Source organism: Panthera pardus, unplaced genomic scaffold (assembly GCF_024362965.1).
Source record: "Panthera pardus isolate Hobbes unplaced genomic scaffold, ASM2436296v1 HiC_scaffold_2, whole genome shotgun sequence".
Taxonomy (NCBI): domain Eukaryota; kingdom Metazoa; phylum Chordata; class Mammalia; order Carnivora; family Felidae; genus Panthera; species Panthera pardus.
Window position 1 is genome coordinate 74,990,487 of NW_026526765.1, and position 14,771 is coordinate 75,005,257.

General features: G+C 42.2%; 1 protein-coding gene across 4 annotated transcripts in view; it reads left to right on the plus strand.

Annotated features, from left to right (window-relative positions):
- Nucleotides 1-14,771, plus strand: part of LOC109267632 (uncharacterized) — a 122,712-nt gene that overhangs the window by 88,981 nt on the left and 18,960 nt on the right. The gene's annotated exons all lie outside the window — the stretch shown is intronic.

Consider the following 14,771-nt stretch of genomic DNA (forward strand, 5'->3'; position numbering starts at 1 on the left):
TAAGTGTTCTATAGTTTCATAGCATAAGTGTACTCTTAATCTCCTTCACCTATTTCACCCACTTCCCCTCTGGTAACGATTAGTGTGTTCTTTATATTTAAAAGTCTATTTATTTGTCTCTTTTTTCTTTGTTCATTTTTTTAAATTCCACATACAAGTGAAATCACATGGTAATTTTCTCTGACTGCTTATTTCCCTTAGCATCGTACATTCTAGATCCTTCCATGTTGTTGCAAATGGCAAGATTTCATTTTTTATGGCTGAGTAATATTCCAGTAAATATGTGTATGTATGTATGTGTGTTATATGTTTGCATATATGTATATATATTATATACCACCCTTCTTTATCCATTCATCTATGGATGGACATTTGGGCTGCTTCCATAATTTGGCTATTTAAATAGTGCTGCAATAAACATAGGGGTGCATATATATTTTTGAATTAGTGTTTTTATATTCTTTGGGTAAATGCCCAGTAGTAGAATTACTGGATCATATGGCAATTCTATTTTTAATTTTTTGAGAAACCTTCATACTGTTTCCCACAGTGGCTGCACCAGTTTGCATTCCCACCAACAGTGCAGGAGAATTCCTTTTTTTTTCCACCTCCTTGCCAACACTTGTTGTTTTTGTGTTGTTGGTTTTAGCCATTCTGACAGGTCTGAGGTGATAGATATCTCACTGTAGTTTTGATTTGCATTTCCCTGAGGATGACTGATGTTGAGCATCTTTCCATGTGTCTGTTAGCCATCTGAATGTCTTCTTTGGAGAAATGTCTGTTCATGTCTTTTGCCCATTTTTAAATTAGATTATTTATTTTTTCACTCAAGTTTCTTTTAAAGTAGAGGGAAGCAAAAAAGCAAAAAATGCCTCTTCTTGAGTAGCAAGTTTCTATTAATAATATTTTACACCTATTATTTGCTAGCATTTACTTTACTACCAGGCATTGTGCTACATACTTGGGATATCTCATTTCATTTACTCTTCCTAACAAAGATATGAGATGTGGAAACTGAATTTCACCAAGACTAGGCACTTACTTAGAGTCACACGATTACTAAGTGGTGTTGTCAGAATTTAAGTATAAGTTCACAGCCCAGGCTTTCTCCTGTTGGTTACACTATCTGTAATATACAGGTATGTACAATAGTAATTGTACTGGATTTGGTGTCAGACAGGCTGTATTCAGATTCCACTCTAATACTCACTAGCCTTGTAAATTAGGTAATTTACTTAAGCCTCAGTCATTTCTTCTGTCAAGTTGGACCCAGAATGCTTGACAAATGGGGCACTTGAGGATTAAGCTATAAAAGGTTCTAGTCACACAATTAATGTTATATTCCTTCCTTACAATAAAGTGGATTCCATAATTGGAAACACTTCTGCTATATTCTTGCCTTCAGAGAATGTGACATTTGGCCAAAGACTCAAAGTCAGAGAACAAACAGCTATGTGTCCAGTCAGAGAATAACAACCACTAGGATCCACAAAAGGAGAGGGTCTGGGGTTTTAAGAAGAGCAGGCATAAGCCATGTGACAGGAGCAGAGAGCCAGGGAAAGGCTGGCTAAGAAATGGCTTGAGAGGTGGGCAGGGTCTTGTAAGTCAGGTGTTGGGAGTGTGGATTTTATTTTACACTCAATGGGAAGTCATGGATCTTTACCAGGTGGATGGTATGATGCCTGGGTAAGCAGAAGAATGTATCCCGTTCCCCACACCCTGCTCCCAACCCAAAGATGCCCACATCTGAATCCCTGGAACCTGTGACTATAGTACTTTACTTGGCAAAAGGAACACTGTGGTGTGATTAAGTCAAGGGTCTTGAGATGGGGAGATTATCCAGGATTTTCTGGGTGGGCCCAGTGTCATCACAAGGATCGCCATCACTGGGAGATGGGAAAGTCAGACTCAATGACAAAGGAAGCAGAGGTTTAAGTGAGGCAGGGCGATGAGCCTAAGAATGCAAGCAGCCTCTAAAGCTGGAAAAGGTAAGAAAAGGATTCTCCTCTAGAGCTTCTAGAAGAGACACAGCCCTGCCAACACCCTAATGTTAGCCCAGTGAAGATGATTTCAGATTTCTGACTTCCAGAACCATTAGAAAATAAACGTATCATGTGTTAAGCTGTTAAATTTGCTACAGCAGCAGCAGCAAACTAATCCAATGCCTATGGCTTCTGAGTGGAGAATGGCATGAAGATGGGATGGAGGGTAGAACTGGGAGGCTAGCTGAGATGCTATTACAGTGATCCAGACAAAGTAGGTCTGTCCAAGCGTAATGGTGGCTGCACAGAGCTGCAATAACAGGACACACTGGAGATATATTTTGGAGGTAGGGCTGATAGGACTTGCCAAATTCCCCTAGCTCCTAAACCATTCTTTGTTTTGGCAGGACCTGGAACCCCTGGGTACTATTTGGCACACTAGAGTCATCAGTCCTAGGAAGCAAGTGCTTCTTTACTAGGTAACTGATTTGACAAATAAATAATTTACTCACCAACCGGAAACATCTAGCCAATGGGAAAAAGCAACAGAACAACAACAACTCAGAGCCCAGACTGAAAAAGTCAAAAGGCAAACTCTTTGGTTTTATACTGTCATAAAGAATGAAAAAAGCAAGGCCCAAGACAGCAGCTGGCACAAAAGTGAATGCCTTTGAGGGTGAAAATGTGCTTGTGGTCTAGTTCCAGGCTCTGCAGAATTTCCTTCTTAGAAGGAGTAACAAGAATGATTTTCTCTGTAGCAGAAAAGAGAAGGAAAGTAATAACCTTTTTAACCGAGCAGCATTTGTCAGACCTTTCCAAGCACCATCCTGCACCCCTTCAGGCCACCCGAAGGCCAGGCCTCCACTTGCTATTCCAATGAGACATTCCTATAGGCAAGATTTCATACCATGGCCTCTGCTCACCATCCTTGCACCAAAGCCCAGAGCTGTCTAGAATGCCAGCTTGAGGACTGAAGACCCAAGGTGGGGGGAAATCCCATGGGAGACCAGCCATCCTGCCCTGTCACAATATAGGCATTTCCTTCCCAGGGAAAAGACTAAAATAAGCCTTCACTCCACCAAAGCTTCCAGGACCTTATTGGATTTCCCTAAAATCACCTCCCCAACACTAGCTCCAGCACCCCAGCTCATCGCACCTTTCTCCAACAGCACCCACAGTCAATCTCAGCCTCCTAAGACTGATTCCCAGCTGCCCCACATTTTGCCTCATTGTGTTTTTCTGTGTGTGCCACACACTGCCCCTCCCCTCCAAGAAACCCTCTTTGAATCCTTAACTCTCCCTAGTAATTGAATCCACACCCAGTAGTTGAGGGAGGAGGCGAGACTTCCTCGCTTACACCATAGGCAGTGTGGAGTGCTCATGGGGAACCCAGGGGTTCAGCATCTTAGGGTGAGAAGCCCTTCTGTGGGGGTAAGGGAAGAGGGGAGTGTGCAAATGAGTTTCAGAACAGTGCATATCCCCTCTCTGGCCTCTAAATCCCTGGCTTGCAGGCTTGCATGTCATTGCTCTGTTCTCCCTTGCCTGGGGGTCTTCTATTGCTCCAGACTTTTGTCATAGAGTTTAGGAAGCCTCACCTCAACCCGGCCGGCAGGCCTCATTTTCCCCTTGCCCAAGAGAGCCAGAACAGATCGCTTTTCTGTTTTTTTATGTACACCACTTTGATTTAATGGTCCCATTTATGCCCCAAACTTGTCACTCTCGACTAATGCCACACCTTACCTTCTTCACACTCCCTAGATCCCCAGACTGATTTGTGGGTTAGTATCTCCATTTTTATCAATAATAAAAAAAAACCAAACTACTTTGCTATAAGAATAACACAGATGCCCGATGCTCATAAAGAAGGCGCCCTCTAGCTCTGATCCCTCCCATCAGAACTAGACTTCATCCCGGGTCTCTATTTTGGGAAGCTTTTCATCCCACAGGCCACAAAGGCAACCAATTGCCTGAAGAGAATAGCATTGTAATGAGCACAGAGGTCATTCTGGATACCATGTGCTGTTAGTTGATTACACACTTTTCCAAGGCTGCCCTTGGTACAGATGCAATGAATGCTAAATGGCATGTGCTGCTCGTTCCAGCAATTAGTTTTGATCTCTCTGGCTTAATGCTGTGTCCAGTTGTTCTGAAAGAGGAAAGAAATGCTCTGCCTCTGCACCATTTATTTTTATATATGCATTCAGTGAAGACTTACTGAAGCCTAGGCCCTCCTAGGCATTGTGCAGGATAAGAATAAAGCATTCTTCCCCTCCCTGGAGAAGCTAATAGCATAAAAAGAGGAGGAAAACATGTAAGGAAAATATGACATGCAGTATGCTACAATATTAGGAGGACGGAAAGAGCCCTTTATTCAACAAGTACATGCCAGGCATGGTTTAAGGCCTGTGGAAGTAAAGAAGGCAAAAGAGGCCCTTACTCTTCTGGGAGAAATGATCATTGCACTATAAAAAAATTAAATATCCAAAATTAATTTAAAAAGTGATAACTACAACTAATGGAACAGGAATGGGATGAAATGGAGGTTAGCTTAGAGCAGGTCTTAAGATAGACCTCTCTGGAAAGATGGCCTTCTGAGTGACACAATGGATCTAGCTGTAGAAGATCTAGAAAAGGAGCCACATGAGTAGGGGAAAGAAGTGCAAAGGCACTGAGGCAGGCACAGGCTGGGAGCTTTAGGAGAGAAGTGACAGTTTGGCCTCTAAGAATGGGTAAAATGACATTTCAGGAAAATAAAATGGCTTGAGCAAGGGCACACAACTAGGAAAGTATGAACTGCATTTGGTCAGAAACAAGCACAGATTCGAACCAAGGCCTAGCAAAACATGAAGTTCAGAAGATAAGATGAGGATAGACTATTTACAGAGAGCCCAGGGCCAGGCTGTGGCTATGGAGGATATTCTACGAGCAGGCAATGCTGCAGGTTTTAGGTCAGTCTCTGACTTGATAAGAATGTGCTTTAGCAAGATTGCTCTGGTGTTAGTGGAGACCTTTTTTTTTTTGCCTTGGACAAATATTCCCTGTGCTTCCTATTCACTGATAAAAATTCATCTTCATGCCTAGATTTCTTGTAGGCATGGGCTACAAAATAGGCTGGGCTATAAAATAGTTTTAAGTAGGGATGGCAATCTAATTTGTGGGGTCCAGTGCAAAATGAAAATGTATGGCCCTTTGTTCAAAATGCAGTTTAGAAGCTTTTTCTTTCTTCAGCCATCTCTGTCTTGACTTGCCATGATGTTTTGTATTATTTAATATAAAATGACTCTCTCAAACATGAGGATCCAGGCAAGTGCAGACCCTCACAGGCACCAGATACCTTCCATTCGACCCAACACTCTGGCATCCACACCCAGCACCCGCAGCAAGGGAAGGCAGCAGTGGTGTCTGGGCAGGATCAGGAGGCCAACACTCTGTCTCACAGAAGCAGGGGGGTAGAACCACATGTGTGCAGAGGCTCCAAGCCCCTGGCACATACCCCATTGTTCATCTTATTTCACTTACAAACGTAAATCCAAAGATAAAATATTTAAGAGTTTCAAGATGCTGATTGCATCCTTCTGCGTGTGGGGCTTTGTGAGATGGCATGGGTGGCAAGCCTATGATGCCCATCCCAGACTGAGTCCTGAGGAGAGGGTAACTGCATCTCAATGTAGACTTCTTCCTCAGAACTTAACCCCAGTGAGCTACCGCCCCTCAGAAACACCTGTACTACTTTCGTTCTATGAGATGCTTAGCATGTGTGTGTGTGTATGTGTGTGTGCGTGCACGCCAGGAGGAATGAGTGAAGGGTACACATTTCCTTGATTTCCCGTGGATATACAATTGTTTGAGAATAAAAAGTTGTGTACAGAAAGCCTTCACACATGTGCTGTTTTTCTGAAGGAGAGGAGGGAGGAAGGAGTCTAAGAGCAAGATCGACAAGATAAACCTAAAGCCACTTAGTGGTGCTTGGCTGGACATCAAAGGTTACCAGGCTTCCTCAGCCAGAAATGTAAACCTTGTCCTTGAGCTAGGAAAGGATGAAAAGAGAGTGGTCGGGCTCACATTCCAAAGGTAAAGGACTAACTAGCTTGTTTCTGACCACATTCATCCTGTTTAAATCCACTAAATGATCATTTACTAATTGCTCACCATGTGCAAGGAATGAACTGCACTGCTCTTTGCTCTCTGGCATTACAATTCAAGACAACTGCATTTTATGTAAGGAATGTTTTCCCAAGAGTGGACAGAATCCAAGACTAATCTTGACAGAGAATGGTGAATTCTAATTACCAGCTAAAGGAACACTACCTCAAGACAAGAGAGTTCTCTTGGTCCAAAAGTTTTGAAATTCCTGTCAATTTTTAAGTTTGGGAGTATTCACTTATTTCTGATTTTGTGTTTGATGTTTACATAATACTACTCAAAATTTGCATAATTCAAATTGGCATAAAGGATCTATACATAACACCATACAATATCATACAGGGATATTGTTGTAAAATAACATATATAAAAAAGTATCTAGCACAATCTTTGGAACAAATGGGAAGAAATTAAAGAGACCTATTCTTTTTGCTGTTATATTCAATAATATTTCCAATAAGTCACAGTCTCCAATCCCAAGAATAGTATTGCTAAGCTATAAAAATGGGGCACATTTCATCTTTTTTATATGCAGGAGAATAAAAGTGCAGCTTAGAGAGATAAAACATTTTAATATACCTTTTTTTAAGCTTATTTATTTGAGAGAGAGAGTGTGAGCAGAGTAGGGGCAGAGAGGGGGAAGAGAGAATCCCAAGCAGGCTCCATGGTGTGAGTGCAGAGCCTAAAACATTTTATAAGAAAATTCCATTTAGCATTGAGGTTTTAATGTTTTTCCACTGAAGAGAAAATTAATACCTAGTCAATTCTACTTCTGTGCAAATGTGTAACACGTTAAACCAACATATCATCCCAAAGCTGTGGTCTAGTCAGCAGTTAGAATACCTCTTCCATTATGTTGTTTTTCTTTGCCCACACCATGGGGAAAGGACTAATGATCAATGAAATCTCTTAATCAAAGGCTAGCAGTGGCAAAAGCCCTGTGCATGATCATTTGAATTGAGATACATAGCCCATAGTGTCCTTCAACTCTTGGGTAACAGCTAGTGAGTGAGGGACCCCATAAGCAGCAGAGCCACGACCAGGGCACTAGGGTTCAGATTGCTCAGCACCACCTTCATGCATATGACCATCTTCATGGCCACCCTTTGGCTCTAGCCATTGTCTGTGCTGTGTAGCATGTCCTCCAGGACCAATCTTATAACTTGGTGGAGTCTCAAGAATTGAAAAAGGCCAAAGCCATCAGACAAGTGGTGGCTTGTCTTCACACAATTCCATGAAGGGGGAAAGTTTTCTGAAAACAGAACTAGGGAAACTTGTCTCTGGAGAAGTATGTCATAGCTGTGAAGAAACACAGCAAAACACACTTATCCTAAAAGAAACTGGTGCTGGATACCAGGACTATGGGCTCCTTAACAGTTGTCTGCTTTGATCATGGTGTGTGTAACTGAGCGCTTCCTCTGGATCCAGCCCTGTCTTAGCTACTTTTGGGGGAAAACATATAATCTGCTCAAATGGAGCCTGTATTTACCTGGGTCCATAAGACCCACATGAAATAGTTTTTTGAACAAGAGATTAAGAGTACCAGCCCTGGGTCTCACAGACCGGGATCCAGCCTCAGTCCTGCTAACTTGCTACCTGGGTGGACCCAGGTAATTCACTGAGTTTTTCCAAGCCTTTCTCCTGAACTATGAGGATAACAAAAGCCCTGACCTCCCCAGGTGAATGTGAGCATGGAACATAGTAAATCTGACCTTTATGAAATAAATCTCATTTCATGGAGACAGTCTCATGCTGTGCTTCAGTAAGTTTTGATTCACCTCCTAGATTTACCATCTATTAGCTGCATTTCCTTGGTCAAATTACTTAACCTCACTTGTCGCCATTTCGTGGTTTGTAGAATGTGGATAATGCAGCCCTCACAGTGAGATTGTTTTATAACCTTGCCACAATCAACAAGGAGTATTAAGACAATCCTTTTAAATGTGAAGAATCAGGGCCAGTCTGCTGACATTTTATTCTTCACTCAAGACAAGGTCAAACAGCATTCAGAGATCTTCTGTATTATTTTTAACAGTATGTTGGTGAAATTTATTTTCCATTTTCCAAAGATCTGAGCCATTCAGATTACTTCACCTGGACAGAAAGGGGTTTGCTAGAAACTCCCAGTCAACTCTGCAGACATGACACAGCAACTAATGCAAAATGGGGGAGGTGTTCTGACCCTTTCTGTCACCTCCCTGGGATTTCAGAGTGGAGCCCAGGATGGGCTATCTCAACCGAGGCAGGTTCATTGAGAAGGGTTCTCTCTATTATTGATTAGAAATGCTAAACCAGCAGGCAACTATAATTTTCAGATGCACAGAGAGATTTCTCACAGGAGTTTGACAAATATCACGTTCTTTCCCCTCACTCATATATACCTGTTGCTTTTCTTCTGAAAAGGGGGTACCCTAGTCTTATGGCATCTTACTTAAAAATAAGAGACCATAGTTCTGATTTGTTAATCTCATTTGGTTCTTCAAAAAAAGAAGAAAAATTTTAATTGTTTACTGAGTGTGAGAGGAATAAATAGGCCCATACAAAGAGCATATGACTAAAAAACTCCTAGATGAGATGATTAAATGATTAAAAGTATATAGCTCAGTGCCTGGTTCATAATAAGAACTCAACATCAATAAATATTAGTGAGTGCACACATATACACATATATATGCATCTACGCACATACACACACGTACGTACACACATACACACACACTCATCCACATCCACACAAACTAAATGAAGCAATATAATTTAGCTCTCAATGATAGGGCACAGGCATTCTTTGTAGGCAGAGAGAGAATGGTGATGGCTCCAAGAGGTAAAAAGACTTCATGAAGGGAGAGGAATTAGAGCCAACCTTGAAGCTTGGCTAGAATATGAACAGGAAGAGGAGAGACAGGAGGACATGAATGGTGAGGGAAATGGAGGACAGGCAGGGAAGGAATGAGTGCTGTGTTCCTGGGACGGACGCTGAGGACAATTAATGAAACTGATAGAAATGATGGGTTCAGGTAATGGAGGGTATTGGGAATCAGCAGGAAAGACTTGACTACTTATTTTTTATTTGTTCATAAGTCTATGTATCTGAGGAGACAGAAATAGCACAGTGTATTATTCAGGGAAACAGAACCAACAGGAAATGTGTGTATATGTTTATGTATATATACACACATACACACACACACACACACAGAAGGGGATTTTAAGGAATTGGCTCATTGTAAGGGCTGGCAAGTCTGAATTCTATAGGGCAGTCCTGCTGGACACCCAGGGAAGAGTTGATGTTGCAACTGGAGTCTGAAGGCAGAAATCTTTCTTTTGGAAGACCTCAATCTCTTCAGAAATCTTTCTTCTGGAAGACCTCAATCTTTTTATCTTGAGGCCTTCAACTGACTGGATGAAGCCCACTAACTACACGGAGGGTCATCTGCTTTACTCCAAGTCTACTGATTTAAATGTTAATCACATCTAAAAAATACATCGCAGCAATATCTAGATTAGTGTTTGACCACAGGTCTAGGCACCATACATAGCCTAGCCACTTTGCCATAGAAAATTAGCCATCACACACAGTAATTTAAACAGAAGAAGTTTAACATGAAGAACAATTAACCAATGATAGGAAAGTAATTAAAAAGACAAAAAAAGAGAACTCTAAAAGGAATCTTAAGGTAGAAAGAGAAAGTACTCAAGGAAGCATTAACTTGGAAATAGGGGTACAAGCCTCATCAGAGAAGGTTGGTTGCAGTCACTGGTTGATGGAAGATTTTGCTGGTCTGGCATGGCCAGAGTTGGTACCTAGCCTCTGGGCTAGCAGAAACAACCCCTGGGGCTCAGGTGAGCCAAGGCTGCTGGCCAGGTGTACAGTGAGTCCGAAGTACTGAGTGTGTCAAGCACTGCTGCTGGTGTGAGGCCCAGAGAGCTTGGTGTCTGCATTAGAACAGCCACAGAAACAAACGTCCAGGGCACTGGTGAGGTGAGGTTGACACTTGGCCATGCGGAGTGAGTTAGGTACATAGAAGATGCTGGAGTGCCACTGTGGGTGCTGCTGACACTGGGAGTTGCAGAGGAAGTCTCCCTCTATAATAACCTAGTGTACTTTTAGGTACCTCTGAGGCCCGGGGGCCATTTCCTACACGGCCAGCTCCACAGGGCTGAGGAAAGGACTAGAACACAGGCCTTGGTGTCTGGGGCTCCCCAGTATGCCACCAGTGCCCAAATTGAGAGCTGTGGAACCCTGGAGAAGCTATATCCTATAAGCACTTAGCACTAAAAGAAATCTCAAAGGCTGAGAAATAGAGAAAAAATGTAGTCCAATCTACAGGAACTAGGAAGAACAACCCTTCTTCCTGCAGTGTCCCTCCAGAAGTATGTGGTAGCAAGGTTTAATTTCATGCCAGCTGGCAAAGGAAAAATATTATAATTTTATGTTTAATATTAATATTAAAATATGAAGGTCACAGGTCTGTTTTCACAAATCAGGCAATGAAGGATAAATCTGGAGCTCAGAGGCAATAAACTGGCAAGTAGTATCATGGGAAGTGCCATGGAAGCAGACCTTGGGTGAGCGATGTCAGGCCATTCAAATTACATTGTCAAGATTGTGCTGGCATCGAGAAGCTCAGCCAGGGGGCTGCTGTAGTGACATAGGCATGAGAGGCCAAGACCTTGGATCAAAGTGCTATCACTAGGAATGAAGTACAAGTTTGGAGTGAGATATTTCAAAGGAAAAACAGAATTCTTGCTTTAGGTTATCATCCTGCCTTAGTCTATTCAGGCTGCTATAACAAAAATACCATAGATTGGGTGGCTGAAACAACAAACATTCATTTCTCACAGTTTTGGAGACTGGGAAGTATAAGATCAAGGCGCTGGCAGATTTTGGGTCTAGTGCAGATCTTCTTCCTGATTCATAGATAGTGTCCTTTTTATGTGTCCTCACATAGCAGAAGGGGCAATGGAGCTCTCTGGACTGTCTAATATCATTAATGAGGGTTCCATCCTCATGACTTAATCACTTCCCAAAGGCCCCACCTCTTAGCACCATCACATTGGGGTTTAGGATTTCAGCATATGGATTTTGGACTTGGACACAAACACTCAGTGCATAACATACCCCAAATTACAAAAGCTTGGGGAGATCTGCAAAGAGATTAGAGAAAGAGAAACACTTTCCCTCAACTCCGAAGTGCTAAGTATGCTATCGTGTGTGTGTGTGGATAAACATCTGAATCCACTGAGGATCAGAACACTCCCTCTCAGAAGAACTGGGTCACTCCTTTCCTAATGAGGGTCAAAATAGGGCAGAATGAGGTAGGCAAAAGACCATGAGTAATAATGAGCACATTAGGTTTGGGAATCCCAGAGCCTAAGAACATGACCAGAAAAGGGGCTAAGGAATTCATTGTCCAGAATGAGACTGGCTGAAGACTAGCAAATCAGTCTAAGGCTAAAACCCATGGTGGGTCTTAGTACTTAGCATGAAGTCTGGCAGAAGGTACAGACACACTCAGTAGGTGTTGGAGAAAGGAAAGGAGCAAGAGAGCAGTAAGGAGAGAGAAATTCATTAAAGCCAGGATGTTAATCCAGGCATGACTGGACCAAAAAGCAGCCTCTCAGGACAGAGGAAGGGAGAGCCATTAGTAAGCATCTGGCTCTTCCAACAGGCAGCTTCTATCTATGGACTGTGGGAGACTCTAAGCATAAGTATAACCAGAGGCAAATACTGACTCCTCTGAATCCCTGAGTGAGGGGCAGGTTAACAGGAACCCAGGCACAGAAGTCAACCACTGAAATCATCACAACTCCCTTCCAAAATAAAACAGTGAAATTGCCCAGACTACCTCCCTTTTTCTACCTTCTCCCTCTGTTCCGGCCCCATCCCCACCCATGTCCCAGCCCAGCCCAGCCCTCCTCTCAGTAATAACCACTGCTGGTTCTGGAACAGAACTTTCCTCATACAGCATCCTGAGTCATAGCGATAGTGTAAGGACACTTCATTTGCACTTAAACTGATACAGGACCCCAGATACAGGAAAGAAAAATCCTCATTGTTATGTGCACTTTACACAGATGATCTCTTCTCATCCTCAAAAGGAGGGTGCTTTTACCCCTATTTTACAAATGAGGACACTGAGATTCCCAGAGTTTAAGCCCTTCCCCTTGTTCATGTAACCTGTAATTCTTGGAGAGAAAAAAAAGAGACAGCTATAAGAACTTACTTTAAATAAAGTTACTTTGACATCCATATTAAAGATGCTCAGTTAACAAATATACTAGGTTCTTACTCTTCATTTTCATCAAATTTCTATGTAAGAATGAAAGTTAACATTTATATATCACTTATGAAGTGCCAGGCAGTGTTCTGAAAACTTTACATATGTATTAACTAAATTCTCTGTCATAAGGAAACAGAGACACAGAGAGTTGAAGTAACTTGCCCAAGGCCACAAACATAAGGATTCAAACCCAGCCTGTCTGGCTTCAGAATCCACCTACAAACTGAGAATATGCTGAGTTCAGAGAGAAAGCTTGTAGGACAAACATTCAATTGCAGAGCTTAAGATGCAGAATATCTTGATTTTACAGTTAACCTGGTAACTTTTTGACAACTTTGGAAAGGTCATGACTATGACTCAGATTAACTGCTCCACAGTCTTTCTGTTCTCACTGGTTGGTAGTTGTTCCACTCTAAGGGATAGTTGAGGAGCCACGGAAAATGGTGACAAATGAGACATGTGACTGAGGCCAGAAGTGTCTCTTCAAAGCTGTAAAGCATGGGCAGCTCAGACTCCAACTTCATTATCATCCCTCCACTTAGCTGACTTTCTAGCAGGAAGCCTGTCTGTCTGGGAGCAGCATAATGCATTGGTCTGTGTGCACATGAACTCCTCCAGCCCCAAAAGCCACTTGTGTTTCCTGGAGCCTGGAGTCTCCCCGGTGCCAGGAAACAACATGATGCTGCCAGCCTGTATTTATCATTCCTAAAACATGGCTCCCTACTCCAAGCAAACTGAAAAGAAAAGCACAAAATTCTGAGTTTGCAGCCAGTTACCTCTGCTGGTGTTGGTGGCGGCCAGGCGTTATAAAAGTAGGGAAAGAGCAGGAAACGCACTTCTATTCAGACAAGAGTTCTTGCAACTGTGGGGAATAAAATCGTCATCATCTCCATTTCTTGAAAAACGCAAAAAGAGAAACGTTAAATTCACAAAGCTCTGTCAGAGAACCCAGTACCAGCCACAAACAAGAGTCTGACGTGCATGCTCTTTATTCTCTGTCCTCTTTTCTTCATCTATGCTTTCTTGCCTACTTGGAGGGAAAAGAGGACATCATAAATAAATAAACAAATGCATACATACATGTATGTAATAATCTTGAGTGGGTCATGAGGGGAGTGCAGTCCCTAGGGTCAAAACTTCCATTTAATCAAGAACAGAGATAGGTAACACAGGCTACTCCAGCGAAAGCATCCTGTATCTCTCCTTACCTTTGCAGGCTTTGCCGCCCTCCTGATCCAGTCAGCTATGACATGGACAGAGGCCACCGCCTCCTAGCTATCAGAGTGATGGTTTTCAGACACCAGGGAGGAGGGAAGCCTCCAAACTGCTGCCTACAGATAAAAGGCTCTGATCATCATTAATAAGGCTCCAAGAGGCACTCACCCCTCAATTTTGCTTCAACCTGCTAGCTTTAAATATAGCAGTCTAGATGTGTGTTTTATGTACCTTTCATATGCTGTTTTGCTTTAGGACATGCTTTCTTTCCCTCTAAATTTATTTTGGCTCTGTTTTCCCCACTGAGAATTATCAGTTCCTTTTTCTGGCTAAAGATGCCTTTTTCCTCCTTCTTAGTTTATGGATTTTCATGGCTATGCCTTTAGATAAAGTGAAACATGTCGGTATAGTGTCCTAACCTTTTCTCTTTCCTTAGACAAAGAGACGCAACCACAAAATATTTCTGCCAAGTGTAAACCAAAATTTTGACCAAAGCAAATAACTAAAAAAACCTCTGTAGGTAATTTTATTTTACCAGAAAGCCCAGGTTGCAGACAGATACAGATGTCCTTGTCTGTATTTTTCTTTATAGAAATAATTTAATTTATAAGTGGATTCACTCTGGGTTGGGTTTTTGTCCTTATTATTTACTATTTCCCTTTTCTGAGCAGTCTGACCTTTGGAATCATTTCTGTAGAAATCTTATTTCCATGACAGACACTGTCAACATTATCCAAGGCCACCTGGCATAAACAGCCTAAATTCCTCTATCTCAGTTGATAGCTTCTGGACCTCACTAAACAATTCCTTGGTATTATTCTATTCAGCATCATTTCTATTTTACTCAATCTCGTATCCATGAAGCAACTGGATCTCTCATTTGGCTCAGGAATAAAAAAATGAAGCTAGAGTCTTTCCATTCCTTGGAAAGGAGAATATAAAGTTGTAGGGAAACCAGTCTTTTTTTTTTTTTAATGTTTTTATTTATTTTTGAGAGAGAGAGGGACAGAGCACAGGCAGGGGAGGGGCAGAGAGAGAAGGAGACATAGAATCCAAAGCAGGCTCCAGGTTCTGAGCTGTCAGCACAGAGCCCGAGGCGGGTCCAACCCGTGAACCACAAGATCATGACCTGGCTGAAGTTGGGCTC